Here is a 27433-nt window from a genome sequence, read left to right as displayed (position 1 = left end):
TTAAGTATATTTTATTGACCCCCATTTTAATCACTGGAAAAACTTCACATATTTATAAAGCATGTGACTTGTTAAAGTTTTATTTACTAAATCAAGTATGTGTGCTAAATATATATGCTAAATCAGTTCCCAAACAATTTTAAGTTTCAGAAATCTTCCCAATCCAAAATTGTTATCCAAATTGTTATCCATACATGCACCATGCAAAAGCAGCAATAGTAAACTGTTTATCTTGAATCCCAAAATCAAAACAAAAAGTTGACACACAAAAACTTTCAGAAGCACTAAAAAGAAAAAGTCAGATGGGGGGGGGGAATGACAATTAAGAGACCAAAATCAGCTGAATCTCGACTCACAGGCACTGGCTATAACATAGTTGAACAAGTCAGCAAGATTCAAGAGAAAAGGATTTGTAAAAGGATCAGGTAAGGGCAATCAAGCATGACCAAGTCCAGGTGCAAGCCAGAAACAGTATCTTCTGGAAGCACTATACTGTATCTCCTATTCGAACAAGGCTTTAGTCATTGAAAATGGAACTAGTTTGGCTTGCTTTTGAATGGCAGTGTTATTTTAATATCCTGTAACTTTAAAAAAATGGCATTAACTAGTTAGGCAAGATTATCTTTCTATCACAAAAAAGGGTGGAGGGGGAAATGAAACAGAGATTCATAGTGGCCGCTCACAGTGAAATCTCTTCCCAAGTTACAACTCAGTGGTTGTTTGGAATCCTCACACAGATAGGAAGAAAACCAGTCAAGATCCAAAATATCATCTCACCCAGCCATTTTCAACCACTCTGCCATGGCGCATTGGTATGCCATGGTCTCCAGGTGGGCCGCAGGAATTTGGTAGAGGGTCATTTATTATTTGGTTGGGTCATTGGGGGATGTGAGCCCCCCCCCATTGGCAGCACAGTAGAAGGCCTGAGAAACTCACCAGCAGATGTTATCAAGTGAGCAAATATAATCTGATTGACTTCAAAAATCATTCGATCATAATGCTGCCCAACAGTGTGCCGACTATATCTGCACAGAAGGTTATGTGATCTTCAAAGTGGGCTGTGGGAATGAAGATGGGCTTGGTCCATTCCAAGTCTGCACCTTAACAGCCCCTCTGAATCTTTTTTTTTTTTTTTTTACACAGTTCCCAGTACATGGAAACTTTGGCAGTAGGGCTTCATTATAATAATTGGCAGAAACGGAAGTGTTCACCAATAATGTTATGAGGGTATCACAGCTCTGAGTCATAGAACAGATGAATCATTTCTTCAACAGTAACCTACTAAGAAGTTTACAAGTCCTGCATGATTTATCTACAGAGAACAAAAAAAAAAAAAAAAAAAAACACTCAGAGACCAAGGATTTTTCTGGCAAGTGATCATACTGGCATTAAGAGCAAGCTCACTAAGGAACAAAGATGGGGGTTGTGCTTTTAAAAAAAAACATGGAATAAAGAGATGAGATGCACAAGTTATGAAATGGAACAGTCGTTTCTCATTTTAACAAATATTCTGTTTAAAAACATTTCCTGCAAGGAGTTCTTATTGGAGCACTATCTTTGTTTGAATGAGGAAACTTCATGCAATCTCTATGAACACACTGACCTTCACACACACACACACACATACCCTCCCCCGGCCAGGACAAATTGTTAAGTAGTTATTTGCAACTAGACACTCCATGGGCAATTCTAGAACTGGAATGGTATTTGACTAATTAAGCTGCTGAGAATGAAGCTAGAGAGAGACATTATAATAGCTTTCTCCTTTAACATGAACAATGAGAACGCCTAAATCTGATGGAAGAAGCAGTTGCCACCACTCTTATAATCCTTTCCTTTTGTTAAGGCTGCAGTCCTATGCACAACCCCAATCAAACAGAATGGGACTTATTCCAAGTTTGTGTGAACAGAACTGCACTATACACCTGAATACCAGGTCTCTGTACCAGCACTGTGCACATAAAATATCGCTATTAGAATATGCAGTTCTTCTGCAACTACAACATCAATTAAAAATATTTACAGGTTCTACTACCAACAGTCCACAACAGCAATCCTTGGCATACTTATTTCAAATGATGCTCTATTGAATGCAGTGGGTTTACTTATAAAAATGCACATGACAGAGCTTTCTTCTTCCTATGTTATAAAATAAGTTAGAGGAAAATCAATTAAATCGTTAGGCAGATTTTTGTTTTCCTGTTCACAGTTTAGTAAACAACCTCCAAACACAACCCTGAGCAAGTTCCACTGTGTTTCAATAGGTTTTTCTTAAATGGTAACTGTACAGAGGATTGCAGCCTTAGCTAGTCATAAAGGGCTACTGACAAAAAGTTGAGACTGCTGGTTCCTCGTGCTGGGCTGCTATAAGACACTGTCGCCACAAGCAGCTGCAGGAAACTATGGAGGGCATGCTATAGAACCTTGTGATATCTCTGGCTTTGGTACACAACTCTGTGCAATGAGGCAGGGTGCAAGACAAGGGACTCCTTTCCACACTATGTCACATGTGTGATTCATCCTTATAAACTCGTTCCTCCTACTGAAAAGCAATCACCAGAAGGAGATGCAAAATCCAGATTGAGATTATAACACAGGCACAGGACAAATGCCCCACCATCCCCAGAGCCAATCCAGTTCAGCTTCTGTTCCCACAAGAGTGACTATTTTGGGAGAAAAAACATAAAAGGGCAAATCATATGCTTAATGTCATGTATGGTTCAGGCCATGCTTAATGTATGCTCAGAAAAGCAGAAATGAAGTCATAAATTAAATACTGATTCTGTAATTTCAGCATTTCTCAGGAAGTGATTCAGAATATACATGCTGTAAAATGAAGTACTCAAATCTGAATCAAGGATTAGTGTTAAGATTTGTGATTCAGAAGGTGCTGTGGTTCAAAGAGCACTACCCAACACTAACATTGAAGAGGAGTAGCACAGTCCCTCTACAACAGTATTTCTTGGCTCAATCACAACAGAAAAAGAATTTTCTGTCATTTCGGCATGTTTTATATTTCAAGTATGGAGATCATCTTTTGCCAGATGCACAAAAGCCTTGCAAAACATTCTGTAGGCTGAACTTCCTCCTCAATGGCCAAAGAGTTCTTGAAGCCCTCTCCTGCTAAGAATTTTACCCTCGAAGAAAGCAAGTTCCTTTCACATGAAAGGATGTTTGCAGAACACTCGTAACGTGAAAGATGCTTCACAGATAGAAGTGCTTCAGGTAACATTTACACAGTGATGCAAAATCTTAGTAATTTTTTTTCAGGGGTTTGAACTTGCAGCACTTTGCTTCAGATTAGCAGGCTTCTCGTGGTATAATCAGGGGACAGGGAACCATATTTTCATTTACTTTGTTGTATATGTTGCTTTGAGAACATTTTTGTTGAAAAGCAGTATATAAATATTCTAATAATTATAATGATGAATCATGTGCGTGTAAATCCAACAATACAGAATTTTTAATGTTTAGATTGCCTCCCCTCTCTGCTCAGCATTCATTGTGTCAGGGTAGAAGATAGCTGTTGTACCCAATTGTGTTGTTTTTTTTTTTGCAACTTGTCTGCATCACAAATTTCTGGAACAGGCAGTTCCTACACATGCATGTAAGGTGTTGCTTGATTGCTGCAACAATCAAGTGATGACTTACATGCCTGAAGCAGTCATAGTCTAAACATCGCAGACGTAACTTTCATGTCATGTCACTGCAAATGCAACACTTCAGAAGGAAACACCACAAGGCATTCATCTGCATGTTATATTTACAACCCACCTTTCTAGTTCAGAAACGGGACCATTTAACATGGGCATATAGGAAGCTGCCTAATATGGAGTCGGTCCATCAAGCTCAGTAATGTCGACTCTGACCAGCAGCAGCTTTCCAAGACTGTAGGGAATTTTTGTCTAGGGATGCCAGACTCTACTGGCATATACCCTGCTAGCTGGAGAAAGAGGTAATTTTTCAAGCAGTGTTCCTCTATTATTTAGCAAGAAGAGAATAACTCTCTCTTTCCACCCCAGCACAGTAGCTTTTCTAATGACTTTTGCTGGTGTTCTTCTGCCTCTTCTAAATTGTGAGCCCTTTTGGGACAGGGAGCCATTTCGTATTGGATTTTCTCTGTACACCACTTCATGAACTTTTTTTGTTGAAAACCACTACATAAATATGCTTAATAATAATAATGCCAGAAACTGACATTGGAACCTTCTGTATGCAAAGCAGGTGCTCTATCACTGAGCTATGTTCCTTCTCTTAAGGTCCCAAGATGGTTAACAGAATAAGAACAAAGTAAACAACTTTAAAAATGAGAAACAATAGCAAACAAACTATAAAAATAAACACACAAAGACCAGAACTCAGACCAAAATCTTGACAAAACAAAAAAGGTTTCACAGTGCGGTGGGTGGATCATGGATCTCCTAGGGCAGGAAATTGCAAATAGGTGCTGCTACAGAAACGACCCACTAAGCAATCCATGTTCACTGAAATTGCTTGTTAAGAGCACTCTCACACTCTGAAAGTGATATGGGAATTGGCCACACTAAAGGATAAAGTTTGTGTCAAATAGGCTTTGGATCACAGAGAGGCTTAAATATTAATTTTGATTACTTATATATCACTTTTTCAACAAAAAGTTCACAAAACAGTTTAGATGGAAAGGTTCATAGATTTTCTTGGGAAAAGAGCTGAACGTGTTATGTGAATACTGTCTGACACTGTTTACGCAATCTGTGCAAAGTTTACCTAAAGAGCAAGGTTTTCTGTCCAAGCGTTGTTAAGAAATGGCCAACAGGTGGCCCTTAAAAGCAATTTTATACAATATTTGGAAGCCCTGCCAAATTTCAGCTATGTGTGGCAAATGCTATAGTTGCAGGGTTCCACTTCTAAAGAAAATAATTAATGTTCCCAAGTTGTAAAACAGAGATACTCCATACTTTAATGTTGTATCTCTTAGATTTAAAGTGTTCATATTTGTATAAGGTGCTTCTCCTGGCTGCATGCACTCCTAGGCTGGGAAGCCTCTACTGGCTAGATGCCTTCAGCTTTATAATGATGCCCAACTACTCACAAACCCATTTGTTTGTACAGCAGACTATACCCCTGGTCCCAACACACTGCTGGAGAATGATTTTTTTCAGAATTTCTCCTTGGTTATCGTCACGTAGCATGCGTGCTGTTTGGACCTCATGGCAGATTAGGTAACTGTAAAGCCTAGTCATGTCTAGGGGCGGTGCTCATCTTCATTTCTAAGCCAAAGAGCTGGCGTTTGTCCATAGACAGTTTCTGTGGACATGTGGCCCACATGATTAGACGCCTAAGCGCACGGAACGCCATTACCTTCCCACTGAGGTGGTACCTATTTACCTACTCAACATTTACATGCTTTCGAACTGCCAGGTTGGCAGGAGCTGGGACAAGCAACAGACGCTCACCTAGGAGCGCGGATTTGAACTGCCAAGCTTACGGTCAACAGGCTCATCAGCTCAGCAGTTTAACCCGCCGCACCACCATGTCCCATGGCAGATTACTAATGGTCTCATTTGTTAGTCATCAACATTCTATTTTTTAAAAATGGTTACAACCTGCTTCTGATATTAGCGATCAGGCTGGGATGATGAATCTTGATCAAGGATGATCATCTTGGTAAGCTCTTAACCTGTGTATTTCTTTGTACTACCTGTGTTTCAACAGTCCAGGCACTCATGCTTTGTGACACTAAAGAACAGGTTTTTTCAGTGTAGTGCACCTCACTTACTTACCTTTCCCTTTATAGGTCCAATGGTTTGCTAGAAGGAAAAAATAGCATGCAGGGGCTCAATCAGTACCCATTCTGACGCAGCCCACATGCACTTGTAAATAAACTGTTCCAGGAGATGAGTCAACTATGTTCCGGCCAGGGATACTGATCTGAATTGCAGCTGAAATGCATCTCTGTTGTAACAGAAGGAAGCAGCCCTTCAGCAGCAGCAGAACTGAGGCAGTGCTCAAGTGCCGAGTTCCGGTAATTCAGCATCAAAGACTACTTGAATGGAAGTTCTGAAGAGATCAACACATATGCATCTGTGAGAGACATTAACATGATAAAAAGATGCTGGAAATGTCATTATACCCAAACACACCAATTAAAATCTTGCTGGCTTCAATTAAGGCAGCTACATTCAAAGAGGGGCGCAAGGCACGTTCATCTATTTCTTGCTTTCCACAGCAGGCAAAATTTCAATCAAGGCTCTATTCTGTCAGCTACCAGACAAAAATTAAAATGTCTAAGAAGTGTGTAATTCAAAGACATGGGGGGAGAAAAGCACACAGGTACTTCCTGCATTTTCTTAAAGGAGCACAAACAGTGCTGAAAAACCTGCTAATATCCTAGATCACTGGTCTTCAGCCTTTTTCATGCCATGCACCAATCAATCAAGAAAATATGAGGCTGGGAACCAACCGCTTATCCCAGCCCAACCCCGCTCCCATCCTGGATGTGGATAATGGTGTTAAATAACAGAGAGTGGAGTTTGAGCCATTTTTGTTCCTGTAAGAGGCAGGTTTTGAAAGGTAGCCACAACCCCCTCAAATAAGGCTTTGCAATCCCCTCAAGGTTACAATCCACAGGTTGAAGAACACTGTCCTAGATTATAAATTGTAATCAGAGGAATTGAGGTAGGTTATTCAATTACCCTCTGTTGAGAGTATTTTGCTTCAAAAGTCCTTGAGTACCACTAATTATGTCAAACCTGATAAGGAAAGAGGTTGCCTCAATGCTTTTTTTTTGCCAGCTTTTCAAACACATGCAAATATCTATCTCTGTTATGAAAACTGAAAAAATACCGATATATCAGTTTTAAGAAGTTGTTTGACCACTCCTGGTCAACTATTTATTAAAATACATTCATGTTTACACTGTTCGTAAAACCTTGAGATGTAGAGCTCAAGCTATATTGCTAGCTGCTGTAGAAAACACAGAGCAGGACCAGATGCACATAAGAACATCAGAGCCCTGGGCTGATATTGCTGGACGTTCTTATGGCTAGGTAGGGAGTTGAACACTGGACACTAAAAGAAAGATAGCTACTTCAACAGATAGCTGAAGGTTCAATCATGGAAGGACTCATTATTGGAAGAAGAAAGAGGAAGGAGAATCACTCTGCTTTGTTTGTGAGAGGTCCCAGGTTTAATTCCTGGCATCTCCAGTTAAAAAAAAAAGGTAAGCCAGGAATGACCTCAACAGGAGATTCTGCAGAGCCACTGCCACTTGGATAACACAGTATCAAGCTACATAGACCTGATTCAGCAAAAAGTAGTCTTATGTCCATAAATTCTGCTTCATTGTTCTCCTGTCTCTGAGTTACCACTGGAGAGGTTCTCACAAAGACAGCTACATGTTGGTTTGAGTTGAGAGATTCTGACCCTATTCAGTAAATTTCAGAGGTTTTGCCCTACACCTACAATTTCTAGATTACTTACAGAGAAAAGAACCCAATAACATTTGTCCAGATAATTCAGGGCAACTCATCAAAAATATGCAACAACCCTCTCAGCCTACCAACATTCTGGGAGGATTAGTCTTGAGACTTAGATCTTCTTTCGGAAATTGCCAAAAAGGACATTCAAGGTATCCATCAAGTCAGCATCCTGCAAATAGATGAGAGGAGGAAAAATATGCATTAAGTGCTATTTGCCTGTCTTTAAGGGGCTTCCATGTGAATCTAATTGTGGCAAAGCTACATACAACATTTTCACAATACAGTTTACCCAGCAGCTTTGTCTCATTGTTGCATCAGACATCATTCCAAAGTTGCTTAAGCCACCACAAAGCTGTTGAGAATATCCACTCAACCCAAATGAATCCCAAGAAGTATCATGTCACTGACACATATAAAAAAAAAATCTCTGCAAGCATACACTACAATCACTACAAACATATACTATACTCTGCAAACATACACTACAACATATAAAGATCTTGCGTATGCACACAATCCTTTTATCCAGCAAGAAAAATACACATATGAAATGCATACTTGTTTTATTTACCTAGGGATTCATATCCTACTGTTCCACCCTGGAATGGCCCTCAAATCAGCTCACAAGAAAAAAGTAATACAGGTGGAGCCTATTTATCTGCGTTAGTTCCGTTCCATGACTCGGCACGATTAACAAAAACGTGTTGTGCTAAATTCCATAGAGTTTCACAAATACACTGCAGCCTGACACTTCCAGATGGAAGGAAACTAAGGCAGCTGTTAATAATCCCCTCCCCTCAGTACTCAGCCCTCTCCTCCCCATTGCCAGCTGCCTGGCTTCTTTCACATGAGATGTTGATCTTTTAAGAGTCCAGCCCTATACGTTTCTACTCAGAAGTAAGCCCCATTGTAGTCAACTGCAGTCAATGGGGCTTACTCCCAGGAAAGTGTGGAGAGGATTGTAGGCTAAATCTCATGCTTTGCTTGGTGGGAAGGCTTGCTTGTGTCCATGATAGCCTCCACCATGGGGGGGGTTTGCTTGTGTCGGTGATTGCCTGCACCATCTCAATGGGGGGGGGGGATTTGGCAAACTCTCTCTGGGTTTTTTAAAGCAATCCCCTCTGTTGCTACCACACCTGCCCCTGTGCGAGTGAGTGAGAGAGCTCCACCTTGCTGCACCTGTTCTACCTACAGAGATTTTCGCCCCCCCCCTTCCCCTCTTCAGCCTCTTTGCCGGCTCAGGGGCTCCAGGAGTGTTACTGTTCCTTTGCAAGGGGAACCTCTTCCAGGGCTATTTCCCTGCCTGGGCAAGGCAGAGCCTTTTTGCAGTGTTTTGGGCTGCCTAGAAATGGATGGAGGTGCCAGTGGATGCCAATGGATGCCAGTGGATGCCAGTGGTGCCAATGGATGGAGGTGCCAGCAAAGGAGGAAAAGGTGTGTGTGACTTTTGGTTCCCCCACCCCATTCTGTATTGAGACAAAAAAAATCTGTGGATAAATAGGCTGCACCTGTATTCCTGTCAGGGTCCTGGGGGGCAAGACCCCTTAATAACTACCCCACTGCCACCAGCCCAAGAACCAGTATTACTAGAGGGATTCTCTGGTCTAAATTCCTCTTCCTTATTACATACACTAATTAGTGCAGAGGTTCTCAACTGGTAGTCATGACCCACCCACCCATGTAATGCTTCCCCCATCACTTTAAAGGGTGGGGGAAGGGGAGGGAGGCAGCGACGCAATCTCCAGGATCGTATCGCTAAGAGGGGGTGTGGGGGGTGCTTTGCACTTACTTTCAGAAGGCAGGACTGTAGCAGGCTGAGGAGGTGCGGGGAGCCCTGCGCACCCCTCCCCGAGGCTTGGAACTTTCACTAAAATCAGTCCCACAGCACTTCTGTTTTGCAGGAGGTGCTTTGCACCTGCTCTTAGTGGAAGTTCCAAGCCTTGGGGAGCACTGTGCAGAGCTGCTAAGGGTTCCCTGAACCTCCTGCAGCCTGCTGCAACCCTGCCTTCTTGAAGTGCAAAGCACCCCCCCTTGCCCACCTTAGCAACGTGATCCTGGGGATCGCATCGCTGCCCTAGCCCCTCTCCTGCAAGAACTTACTGTGGGAGTAAAGCTCCCTCAAAGTTTGAGAAACGCTGAATTAATGGGTTCTCTTTAATTCCCCTCTTTTGCACCCTAGAAGGGAAGAGAGTAATGATTCCCAGATACCTCAATGAGACCCAAACGAAAAGGAATAAGAAACACAGAGTTTATTAAGATTTATTAATTATTACAACTAATAAAAGGGGCTTCTGCACAATCCAGATGCAGTTGGCTAAAGGTACAACAGTTATAGGAAGTTCCCAAACCTGTAGGTCTCCCCCAAGGCAAACCCTTTTGTGAACCTGCTAAAAACAACTACCAAGAAGAGATAAAAACCTAACTTCTAACTCTTTTGCTGACTAGTGAGATTTAATTTAGCTCCTCTCATTTACTCACACCACCAGAGTGAGGCTAACTCTCCCTTATGTCTCATTCACCAGGAAGACAACAAAGTTCACTTTTCTAAAGGTTTTTATCCTGTAATGAACCCAATCATTCTCACCTTAAGCTTTTACACCCAAGGAGCCCCAGGAACTCTAATACCAATGTAAGAAAATAAGAACCCACATGAAATAACAGCAGAACAACAGTTTCATGACAATTCCAATAAAATAAATATAAAAACAGAATAAAACAAACCAAATGCAAACTACCTGGAATGTTTTATACATTAAGGACAAACTACATTTGCCTCTACCCCAGACACACACGAATCCTACTTGAGGGACTATGACAACTATGCCATTAATTAGATTTTTTTTTAACCATAATATCAAGTTCTGCCAATATATTTTAAAAATGGCATAGTACTGCCATATGAGGGTCTCACCTTTTCTGTTTAGAGAAGGCTCTCAACTTACTGTCAGCTTACCACTTAGGGGAAGTCGTATAACAATGGCCATACAAGGGTATAATACTCTCTAAAGAGTTAACATATACAAGGTCAGGGATGATAGCTGCTGGTTTTGCTGTAGCTGTCTTTTGTTACATAAGGTAGTTCTGCATTAGAGTCGCAAAATTTTGGGAGAGCAGTTAATAGTAATGTCAACTTTTTTGCCTGTCAACACAACAGTGGAACCATTGGTTCTGCCTACATACCAATTACTGTTCCAGTTAGATGCTACGGCATGGCTTAAACTCTCATTACTTGAAGGAGAGCATTTGCCAGACACTAGAAAGCCAAAACAGGCCCATACCCCAAGAACGGATGGAGAAGTTGTGGGGAACTTTCAAGCAGGGCCTATGAGAAGAATTTTAGCAAGGGGTACAAAGTTTCTTCTGGGCCCCTTCCCAAAGAGGAAGGGGGGCAATGGGGGCAGGCAGAATGGGGAGGGGGAAATAGGGTGGGGGATGGTGCTGACAGCCACAATAGTCTTTAGAACTCAGGTCTACTAGGCTTCTTGATGCCGAGTCCAGGTCTACCCGACCATGCAGCATTAGCAGCTAGATAAAGTAATATGGAAAACCAAACACACTCCCAAGTCTCTCCAAAATTTTTGAAATATAGAAAATGAACTGCGGAATATTAGCATTATCTTATTTAGGCTCACACTAGAACGGATCAAAATGAACTTCTGCAGCAGCTGTAGCTCCACAGCTGGGTCCCTGAGCTTCTATACACTCCTTCATGATCCACAAGCCAAAGAGCTACCGTAGCAGGCCATATTCCTCCCAGATTTGACACTGTGTTAAGGAGGGTCATGGATGCTTTCCTGGGCCTGGTGTGTATGACTTGTAGCAGCAGTTAACACTGCATGCACATGGTTGTGCCCCAGCATTATGCCCTGGCAGTGAGTTCAGGTAAGATAGGAAAATGTCAGGTCCCAGGAACTTTCTGGGCCCCCTCTTTTGACTCCTGGGCCCCCTTTCTGACCCTGGGTCTGGGTACAAATTATCCCCTTTACCCCCCTCTCCTAGGCTCTGCTTTCAAGATATGCAGTTTATTTTACAGTCTTAGAAAACTGAGGGACTTTTGGCCTCCAGTAGTGCTATTTTGCAGAATGTTTTCTCAATATGCCAGAATGAACTAGAATGGTTAAATCGGTACAGGAAGATCTAGAGATTACATAAATACCACACAGTTGTATATTAATTTTGATATGGTGGATTTTAAATATATGTGTTCTTTAGCAAGTCTGAATGTTATGCAACTATAAAATATTTTACATGCATTTAACCAGATTTTAATCTGAAAGTAACTTTTACTACTGCTCTAACTTAGTGGTTTAATTAACTGTATCTATATGATGCTTTGTTTTACTGAATTTTTATAAGACACTCTTGAAAACTGTTAGCAAGGAAAAATAAAGCTCTACAAAACACAAAATCAGAAAGATGCAACAATGTGCAACTCAATTTCTTATGATTTTAAATATATGTTCATGTCTAGTAAAATTTGTCAGGGCCATCTGGAGTTAGACAAAAGCACAATCAGGGCCAGATATGGACTACTGACTGGTTCTCTCAGTTCTAGAAGAATGTGTTATTTTATCTTTATACCAATATGCATAATTCTGATAACCATATTACCCAAGTCCTGAGGGAGGGTACTGTTTTCAAGAGGAACAACTTTCTGACAATTGCTATTTCAAAGACATTGGACCCAACATTTCAGGAGGAACAAAATGAAACCTAGACAAACTCCACAAAGACCTATACACAGGACTGTGAAGTAACAAGATTTTATAAGGTGCTATTGCAGATGGAAAGTGTTATTGTTCTCCTGATCATGGCAGTTAAAAAACGAAACAAAAAACTACCTAATACCAGTAGTAAAATTACAATTAGTGGAGAACCCATTACAGAAGTAGGTAGTTTTATCTTACTTAGGAGGTATCTGAAACATATGCAGCCCGGAAATAATTAGAACACCTTTCAAGAAGCATGAAAATTAGTTTTTAAGACAATTATTCTTACTTTAATATATGACTGCAAGACCTGGACTCTAAAGAAACATGATCAACAGCAAATAGATAGTTTTGCCACCCACTGTCTATGTAAACTAAGGAAAGTTAGGTGGTGGCAACGATGGAGAAATAAAGATGTACGGACTCAAGCAGATGAGAAACCACCTTCAGTGCAGGTTTTAAGATCTAGGTTGCACTGGTTTGGCCACATACAGGCATATGAACAACTCCCGTCTAGTCAAGCAAGTATATGATGCCAAAAGTACTACCACCAAAGCTGGCTTAACAACATCCTAGAGGACTTGAAATATGCAAAATGAGGTTTACCAACTGCCACACAACTTTGTCAAGACTGCACAAAATGGCTTAATATAATCAAGAATGCTGGTATATTGCCTCAACGGGAACTTATTTTAGAACATGGCCATTGACAATATGCAAGGAGAGAGATTATTCTGCTGTTTAAAAAATAATTTATTTTTTCAAAAAATAAATGTTAGAGCATCAATTTTACAAACACACCATACACAGTTTTCTTGGACATATATCAAACATGCAAAGAAACAGTGTATCATTCAAAACACAAGTACTTAAGTTCAGATCCTTGTGCCTTTCCACACGACCCTAGTCAGCTTATCCACTGGTGCCTAGACAGTAGCATGTCTGTTCCCTGTGCAGTCTTCTCACCTCCCTTTCAGAAGACTGATCTGTTGGAGAAACAAAGCAAAGTTAGCATGTGTACAGCTGAATGGCCCATCCACAGTTCAATATTTGTATGTGTGAGTGCATGCATGCACATAAAATACCACAGTTAAAGCAATATTTACTATAGTGCCATCCTATGCATGTTTGTTCAGGAGTCCCACAATTTTCAGGTGTCTTTATTACTAGAAATATGTGTAGAATTGCTACCTTGGTCACATATGGTTAACTTGGGTAGTCTGTTTAAACTTCCCTTTCAGATGTGTGTGTGTGTGGAATAATAGAGCATTACACATGCTTTGTGAGTTTCGTTGGAGGTTTCCCTGATTTACTCTCCTTTTTGAAGCTGGTGCCAAGAAGAAGGGATCCAGTTTGGAGGGACTCCCAAGTAGCATTTTTCGGTTTTGAACAGCAAGGCTTAGGTGTGTTGAAGGGAGACTGATAATGTAATATATCCCCCCAGAATACTGTTTCTTAACTTGTTGCAGGGGTTCCCTCCTGCCCTTGACAGTGCTATTCCCTCAAGGAAGTCAGGGGACTGGGTTGGATGCCTGGGTGGTGCTAACACCGTGTTCTGTGGATTAAGAACAGACTAGGTTGAAAGAACATTCTTTCAGAACAAAAAGATCATTTACTCTAATGGTTCCCAAACTGTGGGTCAGGACCCATTGGTGGGTCACAACCTGATTTTTGGTGGGTTGTGAAGGGCTGAGCAGAGCCTCCAACATAAACACAGGTAATGGCAAGAATAGATAACCAATTGCCTCAGGCCCTGAAGCTATTCAAAAATCAGATAGCAGCTTCTTCCCCTGCAAAGAGCTCAACTCTTGGGGTTTGCAAGCATGTATAAATATAGGCAGAGAAATGTGTCTTAGCTGAAGCCCCCAATAAAGAATTTATTATTATTATTTTTCTGGGAAAAAATGTGGGAAAGGAAGGAGAGTATTCACTGAAGTTCATTAGGGCTGCTTCATTATGAGAAATGGACCAAGTTTTTTGTAAATAAATATACAAATAAAAATATTACTACTTTAAGTAATAAATAAAAACATTTTTCTTTCTAGATCTCCTTTTTTTAAAAGTGTCATAAACCTAGGTGGGTCCTGATAGGAGTGTCATTTTAAAAAGTGGGCCTGGGAACTGCTGATTTAGTCCATAGTTTATGCTCTTATGCCAAGTCAAAACCAAAATGAACTAACTGTTGTGAAACAACGGGTTCTTTGGTGGCCAGGAGGACAAGCTTTCTTCTGCCATGAGGTTTGCCCCTCTACTAGTAGGGCTAATGGACAAGTAGTGTTTGTTCCCGCCCTTGCTAACAAATCACATCACCATGCTATGTAAAAGCATAAGCTGTCACCAATACAGTGGCATTCTGGAATATCCGACTGCCTGTTTAAGTTATTTCTGCCAATGTTGCATATATGCTACAGGGATCAAATGTGTACACCTGTGGGCTGGACAGAAATGAGTTAAGAGTTGCCAAATGACAGGCATGTCAATCATTTTTCACCCATCCCCTTTATTAGTGAATAAAAACTTTTAAAAAAATACAAAAACAAACAAGGAAAAAGGGGGAATACATAAAATGAATAAACACATAAAGATGTATAAGCAATCTTAATTGTTTAACATATGAATAAGTCGTTGGCAACCTTCAGTCTCGAAAGACTATGGTATCGCGCTCTGAAAGGTGGTTCTGGCACAGCGTCTAGTGTGGTTGAAAAGGCCGATTCGGGAGTGATAGTCCCTTCCACACTGGGAGCAAGTGCAGTCTGTCCCTGGTCTGTCTCCCTGGCTGTGGGCCTTCCTTCTTTGCCTCTTAGCCTCAGACTGTTGGCCAAGTGTCTCTTCAAACTGGGAAAGGCCATGCTGCACGGCCTGCCTCCAAGCGGGCCGCTCAGAGGCCAGGGTTTCCGACTTGTTGCGGTCCACTTCTAAGGCCTTCAGATCCCTCTTGCAGATGAATATCTGAATAAGTAATCTATGCATAAATCTCTAAAAAAAAGTCTTCTAAAGACCGCTAAAGACCTTCTAGAACCTCTGCTAACTGAGTAAGAGGCACTTCTTCAAGTGGGTGCTCCTCTTTTTTTAGCAGGGGGAGAGTAACTGGCCCTCCTCATCCCAGCAGTGTCTTTTCTAGTGGATGTATGCTGGTGCTCTTTTGCATCTTTTAGATTGTGAGCCCTACTGGGACAGGGAGCCATTAGTTATTTGATTTTCTCTGTAAACTGCTTTGTGAACTTTTTGTTGAAAAGCGGTATATAAATACTGTTGTTAATAATAATAATAATAATAATAATAATAATAATAATAATAATAATAATAATAATAATTAATGTCCAAAATAAATCCATATGTAGTCGCCATCTATAAGCCTTATATTTAAATGCTGATAGTTGAAAGGTTCTCAATCCATTGAATAATAGTTTATCCTTCCAACGCTTCACTACAAGTCTTTTAGAACAGTAATGGCACAAAGAGCAAATTTACGCTGTCCTGCAATTAACTTCCATGAAATAGGCGATAATTCAAAAGTGTCTACAAATATCAATGTTTTATAATGAAAAGTTATACAGCTAGTAACTTCTCTCCAAAAGAATTGTATCATTATACGTGCCTAAATGATACTTCAGGCAAATTGCAACACTAGTAATTGGATTCTTTGGTCAATCACTTCCTATAAAGGTGCTGTGGAGTCCAGTAAACTCTAAAACATTTTTGCTATTACAGTAGGTAGAGTCATTTCTATTTATTATACAAGGTAATCCAACTCTGTACAACTCTCTCCAAGGCTTTGAATATCACACTTACTAAGATATCAAGAATCTATAAACTAATATTGTAGGCTTCTCTCTCCACTTATTCAATAAATATTTTTAAACGTGTAGGAGATTCAGAAGCTGATAAGGATGCTGGAGCAACTTTAGATACTAAAATGTGTTGTAATTGTAAATACAATAATGGTAAACCATAGCCTTCAACCTAGATAGGCATGCCAACCTTAATATAAATAGCTGATATAAATAGCTTGCATATTTTTTCTTGTATACATTTCCTTCACAATGTGGTTCCTGTTGTGCAGAACAGGAACATACAAGCATGTGCACACATGAGCTTATCAATTCTGGTACATGAAATAAGGAGATGCGAAAAAATCTAGATGTGAGATCCTTGAAGGTTTAGACTCAGCCCTCTGATACACAACAGGGAGTAAAAAGAAATGTCTAGGTGAGGTAACAGGATAAGAACTTCACTTGGCCTCATCTCACCTTGCGTTTCACTGCTATATGGTGTGGGCCCTGAGTGGGTTCCAGCAAGACACAGAAATCTTGTTTACCCATAAACATACACTGACTGAACAAGTCCCAGTTTGAACTCAGCCTTGTTTTGCAAGGAAACAAGCATGGCACACCCTATATTTGGCAGTGTTATTGGTACTAACCTGCCCATCTGGTTCCTGGCCTTCTCATCGGTAAAGAGGATACTCACCTTGAACCAGCTGCTATCTCCCACTTTCAGTCAGCCTCCTGGTCAACAATTAGGGTCATCAGCATCCTTCCTGATTAACCTTGGGAACAAAACACAGGAGAATTTTAGAATATGAAGTAGGTTCTGTTGAAGAGTGGCATGATCATAATTTTGGGTCTTGCCTCCTTCCCACTGTTTTTCCCCCTGTGGATCATCCTGCATCCCCAACAGTGCTCTCCCTGGATCTCAGAAACATTTCCAGATTTCACAGAGCCAGTGATGCAAAGTAGTTTAAAAATTGGAGAAGTCCAAGTCCTAGCCTCGAAGTCTATCTCTAGCTGTCATGATCACTAAAGGAGATCTCAGGCAAGTCACACAGTTCCTCAATTTCCATCTGTAAATGGAGCAACCTCTACTGTGTTTGCTCTGATTATTAATGATAAGAATTTGCCCAGCTTCAGATGGCACACCAGCTGCAACCATACATTCAGATCTAACCACAGCAGTCATGCCTTGTTGATGTCTCACTTTGATTACCGAAAAGTGCTTTAGAAGGGGTTGCCCTTGAAGACTGTCTAGAAACTGCAATTAGTGCAAAATACAGTTGACCTCAGCCATTACGCCTGCACTTACATTGGTTGCCAGTTTATTTCCAGGCACAATTCAAGGTGAAAGACTGACTTTACTTTAAAGTCCTTTGTGGCCTAGTGACCTTTACTTTACTTTAAAGTCCTTTGTGACGACCTCCTTCCATACATACCAGCCTATCCCAAGACCACCTGAGATAGCTGTCCTCCCACCTAGACTGCAATCAAGAGCAGTACATGTAGGAATACACAGAAATTTCTAAGAGATGCAGGGACTTCTTATAAACTTATACATACATGTTTTATTATATTTACTGTTTTGAGTGAGTGCGTGAGTGCGTGAGTGAGTGCGTGAGTGCGTGAGTGAGTGCGTGAGTGCGTGAGTGAGTGCGTGCGTGAGTGAGTGAGTGAGTGGCCTTGATCTTCCCAATGCAGGGGGAAGGACAGGGCAAAAATCTGTTAATACATTTCAAGCACTTTGCACAGCAGAAATTCTGTATAAAGCACCCATTATGGTTTGTGTTGTCCCTCCTGCACAAAAAACCTGCTTAGGTTTATTTAGTACTAGAATGAGGTCAAGTTTCAAATTTATTGTTAAAACACAGGCCTCATTATATTCCCAAATACTAAAATCACCAGACCCAACTTTTCAGTTTAATATTCGGGGGGGGGGGGGAGAGAGAGAAGACAATTTCTTAGAACTGCCACAAGGACCCATGCAGTCATCACAGCAATCTGGCTTCATTGAGCCCTGCCAGCAGGTTCCTCTGCAATAACTATGCATCTTTCTTCAACACCCCGTTCTGTCCTTCAAGACAGTTTTAACATTAACAGGGGGAGAGAGAGAGAGAAAGAATACCACCAGTGTTGTACTATGAAGAGTGAACACAAGGCAGTCTTCATCTTCTTTCTATCAAAAGCTATGGGCATGTAGATGGAAGAATGAGCACACACTGCACATTTGACACTGTGTGAGTGTCTGGTTAAACAAGGCACCACTGACTCTGCAGCTAGTCCCACAAAAGCAGGGTTGGCACAACAAAGGCAGGTGCGCACAACAGAAGCACAAATCACAATAGCAAGCACAGAAGGTGGTAGATACCACCACAGAATCTGTAAGAAGTTGTTGCACAGACTGAACAGGTTTACCACTCCTCCTACATCCACCTAAAGGTACAAGCTTCTGCCCACACAATCTCTCCCATCATTTGAAAGAGAGAAATTAGAACATAACATATACATAAATCCGTCAAATAAACTGGAACTTGCCAACCTCCACATAAGGGTTGGCTAGAAGTTATTCGCTCCACCAAGAGCAAAAGATTACAGTACGTGTGAGCCAAGCTATTGGGGACTCACACAGACTTGAAAAATACTCAAGGAATGAAGTCACTCTGTTGAACCCTTTTAAAGTTTTCCAGAAACATTCTGCTAAGGGAAGAGATGCTACAAATGACATTTCAGGCAAGAAGCTCATTTGCAGAAAGGGAAAGAGGGAGAAAAGATGAAACAAAGAACAGGTCTACCTCCATGACTCACCAAAATCTAGTGGCCTAGACAGCATTCACACAACCAAGACACTGGAAAGGTTTCAATAAGAATAAGTGCTTTTCTTCTGTACTGTTTGCATCACACTGCATTCTTCAGTTCTTTCTCAAGGAGAACAGATAAATCGAGTTCTCAAACTCTGCCACTGCAACTTCTCCAAAATACAGGGGGCCCCCACATTCACAGATTCCATATCCACAGTTTCAGGTATCCACAGATCAGATCTGCAGGGGACCCAAGCACATGCCCCTGTGTGCTCCCTCTAGACACACAAGCAACTTCTATGGGCCTCAGACGACCCTCAGAAGGTGAGGAGAACCCAGCTCCTCTTGCCTCTGGAGAGTGAGGGAGCATCCCCTCATATCCATGGTTTCACAAAACCATGAGGAATTCCGGAAAGGAACCCCACAGATACAGGGGGTACACCTGTATATACATTTCTGTGACCCTCCCTATTAAAACTAGTTGCAACCCACACTCTGAAAACACCTGGTGTAAGACAACTGGCCCTTGTAGTTCAGTGTTACCTACACTTACAGGCAGTGGCTTTCTGTGGTTTCAAGCAGGCATCTTCTCCAGCCCTACCTGAAGCTAGTTCTTCAGAGATTTGTGACTCCCCTTCCAAACCTGTTCATGACCTACACTCCAAGAACCTGAGTTGATTCACCTGGGAATACTCTAGAGCAGGGGTGTCCCAAGTTTTTGGCAGGAGGGCCACATCATCTCTCTGACACTGTGTCGGGGGCCGGGGGGGGAAATAAATAATTTACATTTAAAATTTGAATAAATTTACATAAGTTTACATAAATGACTATATTAAAGAAGAACTTATATGAATGATTGAAGTTCTTGAAATAGCTCGAGGCCTATAAAAGGCCTTGCACAAAGCAAGACTGGCCTTTCCTTTGCTGCCGCTACTGCATCACAGAGTGAAACAGCAAGCAGTGGAGGAAGCCCTCATCCTACAGATCATGTGAGAGGTCAAACAGTTGCCCTTATGCTGAGAGCAGATGCATCGGGCTAGTGCAGGCTCCAACAAATCTCCAGAGGACCAGAGGCTCATTGGAGACTGGGGGCTCCCTGAGGGCCGCATTGAGAGGCCTCGAGGGCCGCAAGTGGCCCCAGGGCCAGGGTTTGGACACCCCTGCTCTAGAGTTCCACTCTGCTGCTTTTCTACAAATTTTACAAGCCTTCCCAGAATGCACTTACCAAGATTTCAAGAACCATAATAAAGCATTGCTCCCTAGAAACAGAAGTAGCCATTCTCTCTATGGTAGTCAAAAACTCTTGGAATATGCACAAAAAAATCATACACCGTAAGTTGCCACAAATCAGAAACAGAGGAAAAGTTTGCGTCTAAAATACACACTCCAGTTCTTCCCTCATGTTAACTTCTGAACATGTCTTGTTACCCGACTAGTCTTTTACCTTCATACATGCCAGGGAACATGTGCGTGAACATGTATACATGCTGCTAGGAAAGTATAGCCCAGGTAAGTAACATGATTTAAGACTGATGACAAGAAACCTCAGCTCAACAAACCAAGAGGAATCCACTTTTGATCAGGGCAATCACTTCCCTGCTCCCTTTGATGGAGCCTTGCCTGTTCCAAAGAAAATTCCATGGATGACCACATTTTGCTTGCACAGCACATTTGACCCTGTGAACAAAAGCCACCTCCCTGGAACTTCCCAACTTGGGAAAAACAAGTTGTCAGCAAAACAAAAGAAGGATTCCCAGTTCTGGCTGTCTTTAACAACTCCATGGCCAAACTCAATCAAGGAGGCATGCTAATGAGACAACTGGCCTCCTGATCTAGCTCCTGCACACTCTGCCAAATGCAAGGGGGAAAGCAGCACCCATTTAGGATCAGAGGTAAGCCATGAAATAACAAGGAAGGTTCCCCAAGACCCCAAAGGTATAACAAGTTGGGTTACAGAACCCCTTTTGCCTTCATTCCTCTGCTGCATCCTGCCTTGCTGTTGGTTTGCTGTTCACTGACCTGCTGGTGCTATGTTAAGTCACCTCCATTCCAGCCACAATCCCAAGAATGACCCTGCAAAGCTGTCACCCAGGACTGGTAACCCTCCCTTTCTCCCTCCTCTCCTCAAGCACAACCAAAGCCACAGTGCCAGAATGGGCTGGACAGCAATTCTTGTGGCCACCTCACAGCATGCCTCTTCTCCCTAGGAAAGTAGCAATGGCTCTCCTGCCCTGCTTCCCTATCTCAAACTAATTAAGATTGCTGCCTAAATTTGGGGGGTCTACTTCAAAGCCCTCTTTCTGCCTTAAACCCCACATGACTCAGGCTACAGTTAACTACACCTCAGCCACAGTCTCCAGCACAAACCCCAAAAAACTCTCTCCTTTCTTTTTCCTCTGACCTTCCAAATTTCCACTTTCCTTCCCTAAACCCTAAAACCCCAAATTTCAACCCCAGGTCTCTCTGCAAAACCCACATAATTTCTCTACATCCTTCCCCCCCCCCCATTATGGCACCATTATGCACCCCTCCTTTCTCTTCTCCTCTTTGCTTTCTCTTTCTCAAAATTAATGACAACAAGGCTGGAATCCCAAACACACTTACCTGGCTGTATATCCCACTGAATTCAGTAGGATTACTTCCAAGTAGACATGGCTGAAAAACTAGCATGTTCACCTGCTTTCACAAACTCCCCCTTTTCCTTTCTGGGTCAGTGAGGGGCTGCTGCAGACACACACACACACACACATCTTGAGTATCTACTGGAGAGGAGGACATGTGTCCTCTGTGATGCTCCCCCACTTCAGCATGCAAGTTAAAAGTCCCCTCTCTCTCTGTCTCCTCCTTCCCCAGCCATGCTGTTCTCACTACTAGTGAGACCTACTCCTCCTTGCCAGCAAGTCTTCAGTGATGAGGAGGCAGCAGCTGTCACACTTCACAACAAAGGCTCCGCCCCAACCAGCTTTGCAACCATTCCACAGGCACCACAAGGATGTTTTGGGATGTTTCTGGACAACCTGAAATTTGTCGAACTTCGTTCCAAGGGATTTCTTTCAAGGGCTTTTTAGTCCTTCTGTTGCTCTTTGAGACCACTTCAACTTGCTTCCCAGGTTAACATCCCACCCTGTCCCGCCTTTCTTATGGCTTAGGAATAAAGTATCTCAGGTTGGCTTCAAAAGGATGCAAGTGTCCATTCACAGGCCAGGTTTTGATCAGACATACAGAAAGCCATGAGCTAGAACCACAGTGCAGCTCCCAAAACACTTTTAGCTTCTGGACACATCCCCAAAGAACTGGTTTGAAGAAAGCACATTTTTCAGATGCATTCACATGAGAACTTCCAGAGGAAAATGGGAAAAAAGTACTTGGAACTTTGCCATGGAAGTTCTACAAGCAGTCAAGGTTTCCCCAGAACAGTTGGAGTTGCAGGAGGACATCCCACACAGGACTTTGAAGTGCTGTGAATGTTTTACCATGGAACATGTACAAACACATTTCTTGCAATTAGCCGGAAGCACCTGAGGGAGCAGAAAGAAAAGAGAAAGTCCTTTCCCCTCTCCAGAGAGAAAACGGTTGTTGGAACAGATCCCCTGCTAACTGCTTGTGCTATCCACATGGGAAGGGCAGCCCACATAGCTACACACTACTCTTTTCATTCTATGAGTATACACACTGCCTTCTCCTGGCAACCGGAACAAGCAACAGTGGATGAGAGGGATTCTAGGTATTCATCCCTCTTCCTGTCTCTGTACAGAAGCACTTTTACTCTCCCTAAGATACTGTTCACACCATGAAATATTTCACTGCAGTACAACAGCTGTGTTTTTTTTTAGGATGATGTATGTAAATGCAATTAAAATATGCAACACAAGTGGAAAACTGCATGAGATCTACAAGATACACACCACAAACAAGCCAACAACACGGTACAACAAAGTTGGCCAAAGGCTCCCAAACTTTTTACAGTTACATTTAGCTATGCCAATAATCTCAGACGTACCTCAGCTCCCAACTTCACATGGCTCCAACTTTAGCTGCTGGAACCTGCTTTCACCCCAGTTTATTCTGTCAGCAAAGTCAGAGAAACGTGCACCCCACTGTAGAATCTTTGAGGCACATCCCACTATTCAGGCGCCTGATGACTGCACAGCTTTCCCAGAAGCATCAACAGCAGGAACCTGTGCAAATGCATTAGTACCCCTGGTGAAAATCATCAAATCAGAGCACTGCTACCTTTACTCTCAAGAACCATGATACCTGCTTAGTTTCAAAAAATTAATTGCAACACTTCATATACAAAGTACAGATCCCATGAGGTCGGGAACTGTTGTGTGCTAAAGTGACCTCTGCAATTCCACCGAGGTCATTAAGATCTGAAATGATCTGCTGACTAAGTGCTGCTTGCATACACTTTGAGATGCTGACGGTAGCTAAGAAACTTGAACCGTGTTTTCCTGAAGCACATTAAAGAACCCTTATGTTTCATTTTCAATCCAATTTGTTAAGTCAGTGGCATCCCCACTTTTGTTTTCACTGCCCTTTTTGAAACTATGCCTTCATCATCTGAGTTGTAATCAGAATACTGTTCAGTGGTTCTCAGACTGTGGATTCATAGCCCACCAGAGGATCAAGACACAATTTTTGGTGGTTTATGAAACTGACAGGGTAGGTTAGACTATGTGCACCAAGGATTAAACAGTCTGCTACTTTGGAGGGAGCACTGCTGTCCAATCACCATTATAGCCACAGAGGCTTGGAAAGCTGATAAAGTGGAACTTTTTTTAGGTTGGTCCCAATGCTAGAAAGTTTAAGAACTGCTGCTGTATATAACACCACAACAAACCAAAGCTTTAAGGGTAAATGTAGCCACTCCCTATGCTTATCTATCCTCACAAATAGATCATCCCCCGCAAAAAACTGCTTGCAAAGAGGTAATCAGGTTTCAGCAGAACTGACAGAAACAAAGCCTTTAGGAATAAGCAGTCGCGCCAGCAAACTAATGAGGTTTTCTTACTTTATGCAGAAACTGAATTAGTTCATCAGGTGTTGATCCTTACTCAAATCAACAAATTGCAGAAGTCTCCCCAGGAAACCCAACTGGGAGGAAGAATTATTTGCCCTGTAGTAAAAATACTAAGATGTTTATTTTTCATTAGTAGGAGAAAATGTTGCTGTCACTAGCATTCTTTATTGCTGTCATGCAAGTGGGGTAGTATGGAGTAGCATACTGATATCTCTAGCAGATACAAATAAGTCTGCACTGCAAGAAGTTATCAGCCAATTACAGAGAAAAAAAAATCCCATCTTTGTCAACTGCAGCTGACTGCTGTTCTCATTCTGGAAGTTTCACACTTTTCCAAACAGTTATCTACTTAAGTACACGTATGCTTTCTTCATTAAGCCCCCCAGACTCTCCAGCAGGAAGAAAGAAACAAGTTCTAGCAAACAGGTTACCAGTATGGTTTCTTGTTACAAAACAATAGATGCACATATACTGGTGGCATCACCTCCTTCTTAAATGCAGTATGTCAATTACACAATGCCTAGGTACAATACATTGTAATGTACATTTAAATACATTTACTACATTAGTAAATACATTTACTACATATTTATTTATTTTTTAATTCTGAGCAGTAAGGCTGTATCAAAACTCAGATTCCCCAGGAAAACTTTGCTGTCAGCAGGAAGTTTCTGAAAGCAGAACCCAAGTTTCCAATTCAGTTTGCAAACCTCCTGTTGCTATGCATGATAGCCTAAGACTTCTCTTCTCCTGCCTCACTCTCACTTTCTAGCATATTAACATGCTTGCCTTCAATCCAGCCAGTTTTGCAATCCCCTGAGGAAATAAAGCTGCTGTTTGAGTTCTAGTCCCTCATCCTTAGACATCATGGACTTTAAAAAAAATCTCATCTCATACACTGTCTTCCACCAACAATCTCCCAGAATCATGAACTTCGCTTTCGATCTTACCAGGAACTCTCAAGTAGATAAGCAGGGAAAGAATAGACAAGAGAGCTATACAAAACTCCTATTTGTTGTCTGCCATTCATCATGTCAGTTCTCCTGGGCAATTTGAGGGAAATGCTTCCTGTGTCCCTTGCTCCAAACAGTTTGCCACTTCCTTAAAGGCAAGATACTAGATAGAAAAGGAAAACAATACAATCTGAAGGGTTGTATTCTATCTTCACAAGTACCTATTTGCCCTTAAGTACATAAGAGAATCAAACAACAGCCTACTGTTAACCTTGGTTACACAATAAGATGAACATGTCAAAGAGGAACCCCATTCCTTCAGCTCATCCTCTACAAAGAATGGGGGGGAAGATGGAGGACAGATTGAAAGAGCATGGGAGGAGAACAGAAGTCCATGTCCAAATTCTGAATGCAAGGACTCTACAGAAGACATAGGGGCTTGGAGCAGCATCCGTTTCCATACAGGTGAATGCTTCCCTGGGGAAAGCAACAAATTCCTCTGCCTCTCTATCACATGCACATACCCATGGTTCCTCTGCTGCTGCCACCGCTGCCATGCTGCTGCCACTCTCATCTCCTTCGCCCAGCAAAAGGCAGAGAGTGATGACAAGGCTCTCTACCAGTGTTAAGCAGCTGGGGCAGGGGTGGACCCTGTGTAGCTCATCAGCAGGTCATGTTGGAACCAAGCATGCTGCCCAGAAAGATGACAGCCCAAAGGGGCGAGTGATTCCTCTGCCTCTGCCACTATCAATCTGCTGCTGCGGCTCTGCTCTCCCTCCCTTGGCAAAAAGTGGAAGGTGATGGCAAGGCCCTCTGTTAATCTAAAGTAGCGGGGGGGGGGCAAAGCTGGTAACAGGCACCCCACTCCTTGAAAAACAACAGTTCAAGGGGGTGAGCTTTGATCACATCACGTCTTTCCCTCCATACCATTATCACCCAATATTATCAGAAAAGGATCCTCCAAGGATCCTGCAAGGCAAGCCAAGATCTCTGTGTGTGTGTACACACACACACATATATGTGTACACACATATATACACGCACAGCTAGATATGGGAGGACCAGAAGCACAGGGGACGGGGTATACCCAGAGGCACAGTATTCTAGAGGTAGAGGTGTAACTAGAGGCCCTGGCATCCAAGGCAGTCACATGACATCTTGATGTCACTTCTGAATTCTCCCTGGAGGAGGAGGTGCTGGCGGCCGTTTCTTCTCTTCTACGCCCCCTCCCCCGCCATTTCTTCTCTTCTACGTCTTCTTGCGGGACGTAAAGCCACCAACACCTCCTCCTCCACGGAGAACCCAGAAGTGCCTGCCTTGTGCCACTGCACCCCCCAGTGTTGCGACTGGGACAGGTGCCCCTCAGGCTCCACCCTAATTGCGACACTTGGTCACACTGACACAGAACAATATCACAGGGCAGGAAGAATGGGGGGCAGCACATCAACACAGGCACACAGATGGGGGACATTTTGGGGGAGGTGGATGGGGGAAGGAATTTGCAGGCCACCCACCCTACAAACACCAGAAGAACTGGTGCGTGAGGGCTTGTGTGTGTCCCCCAAGGGCAGGAGGGAGTTTATGAGGGAGCATATGTGGGACTCTCCACTATGGTGCACCCAGAAAGATACACAGGGGAGGGACATTTGGGGGGGCTGGATGGGAGGAAGCATTTGCAGCCCCCCTACCAAGCGAAGGGCAAAAGAACTGGTGTGTGTGGGGAGGTTACCACTTATCCCCTCTAGGGGCAGGGAGAGCATATGTGGGATACTCCACTATGGGGCACATAGAGAAACAGGGAATTCCCGTTGGGGGGGTGGAGGGAAGCATTTGTAGCCCCCCACCATGCAAGGGCCTGGTGTATGTGGGGGGGGGGGTTACCAATTGTCTTCTCTAGGAGTGGGGAAGCATATCTGGGGCTCTCAACTATGGGGCACCCAGAGAGAGGCACAGGGAAGGAACATTTGGGGGAGTGGATGGGGGAAGCATTTGCAGCCTCCCCCACCATGCAAGGGCCTGATGGGTGGGGGTTACCAATTGTCTCCTCCAAGGGTGGGAGCTTATGGGAGGAGCATATGTAGGATTCTCCACTATGGGGCACCCAGAGAGAGGCACAGGAAAGGAACATTTGGGGGGTGAATGGAGTGAAGCATCTGCAACCCCCCCCCCACTATGCAAGGGCCTGGTGTGGGGGGGACACCATTTGTCTGCTCAAGGGGTGGGGGAGCTTATGGGGGGAGCATATATGGGACTCTCCACTATGGGGCAACCAGAGAGAGGCACAGGAAAGGGTCATTCGGGGGTGGATGGAGGGAAGCATCTGCAGCCCCCCCACTAAGCAAGGGCCTGGTGTGTGGGGACAGCATTTGTCTGCTCTAGGGATGGGGGAGCTTATGCGGGGCTCCCCACTGTGAGCCCCCCAGAGGCAGGCACAGGGAAGATGGGCCCCCGGGGCACCCCCTGCAAGCCAGAGTGGGGGGAGGGGTGCCCACTCATCCCCTCCCCCAGCAAAGGACCCAGGCTGGGCCCCCTCAGCCTCGCCAGGCCCTCTCCTTTCTCCAGGGAGGGCAGCGGGGGTCCCTCTCAGCCACCCTGAGCCCCTACCTGCATCCAAGGGGAGGGGTCTCGCCCCCGCCGCTTCTTCTCCTCGCCTTTAGTTTGACCTTTTCCGTGTCTCCGCTCCCCCTCGTCCCTGGCTCTGACGTCACCGCCCTAGCAAC

The 27433-nt window shown here is 43.1% G+C and overlaps 1 long non-coding RNA gene across 3 annotated transcripts; it reads right to left on the bottom strand.

Annotated features, from left to right (window-relative positions):
* LOC136649381 (uncharacterized) lies at positions 1-27433 on the bottom strand. 3 transcript variants are annotated; one of them, XR_010794392.1, is made up of 5 exons: positions 27318-27433; positions 16640-16718; positions 13039-13155; positions 7541-7629; positions 1-6063 (listed from the first exon to the last, which is right to left on the bottom strand). It is a non-coding gene; the product is annotated as an uncharacterized lncRNA (long non-coding RNA). The 3 variants fall into 3 exon arrangements; XR_010794391.1 differs by lacking the exon at positions 1-6063 and having other exon boundaries at positions 6848-7629; positions 27318-27429; XR_010794390.1 differs by lacking the exons at positions 1-6063; positions 7541-7629 and having other exon boundaries at positions 12899-13155; positions 27318-27426.

Source organism: Tiliqua scincoides, chromosome 4 (assembly GCF_035046505.1).
Source record: "Tiliqua scincoides isolate rTilSci1 chromosome 4, rTilSci1.hap2, whole genome shotgun sequence".
Classification (NCBI taxonomy): Eukaryota; Metazoa; Chordata; class Lepidosauria; order Squamata; family Scincidae; genus Tiliqua; species Tiliqua scincoides.
Note: the sequence above shows the minus strand (reverse complement) of the source record. Positions and strands in the feature narration are given on the sequence as shown.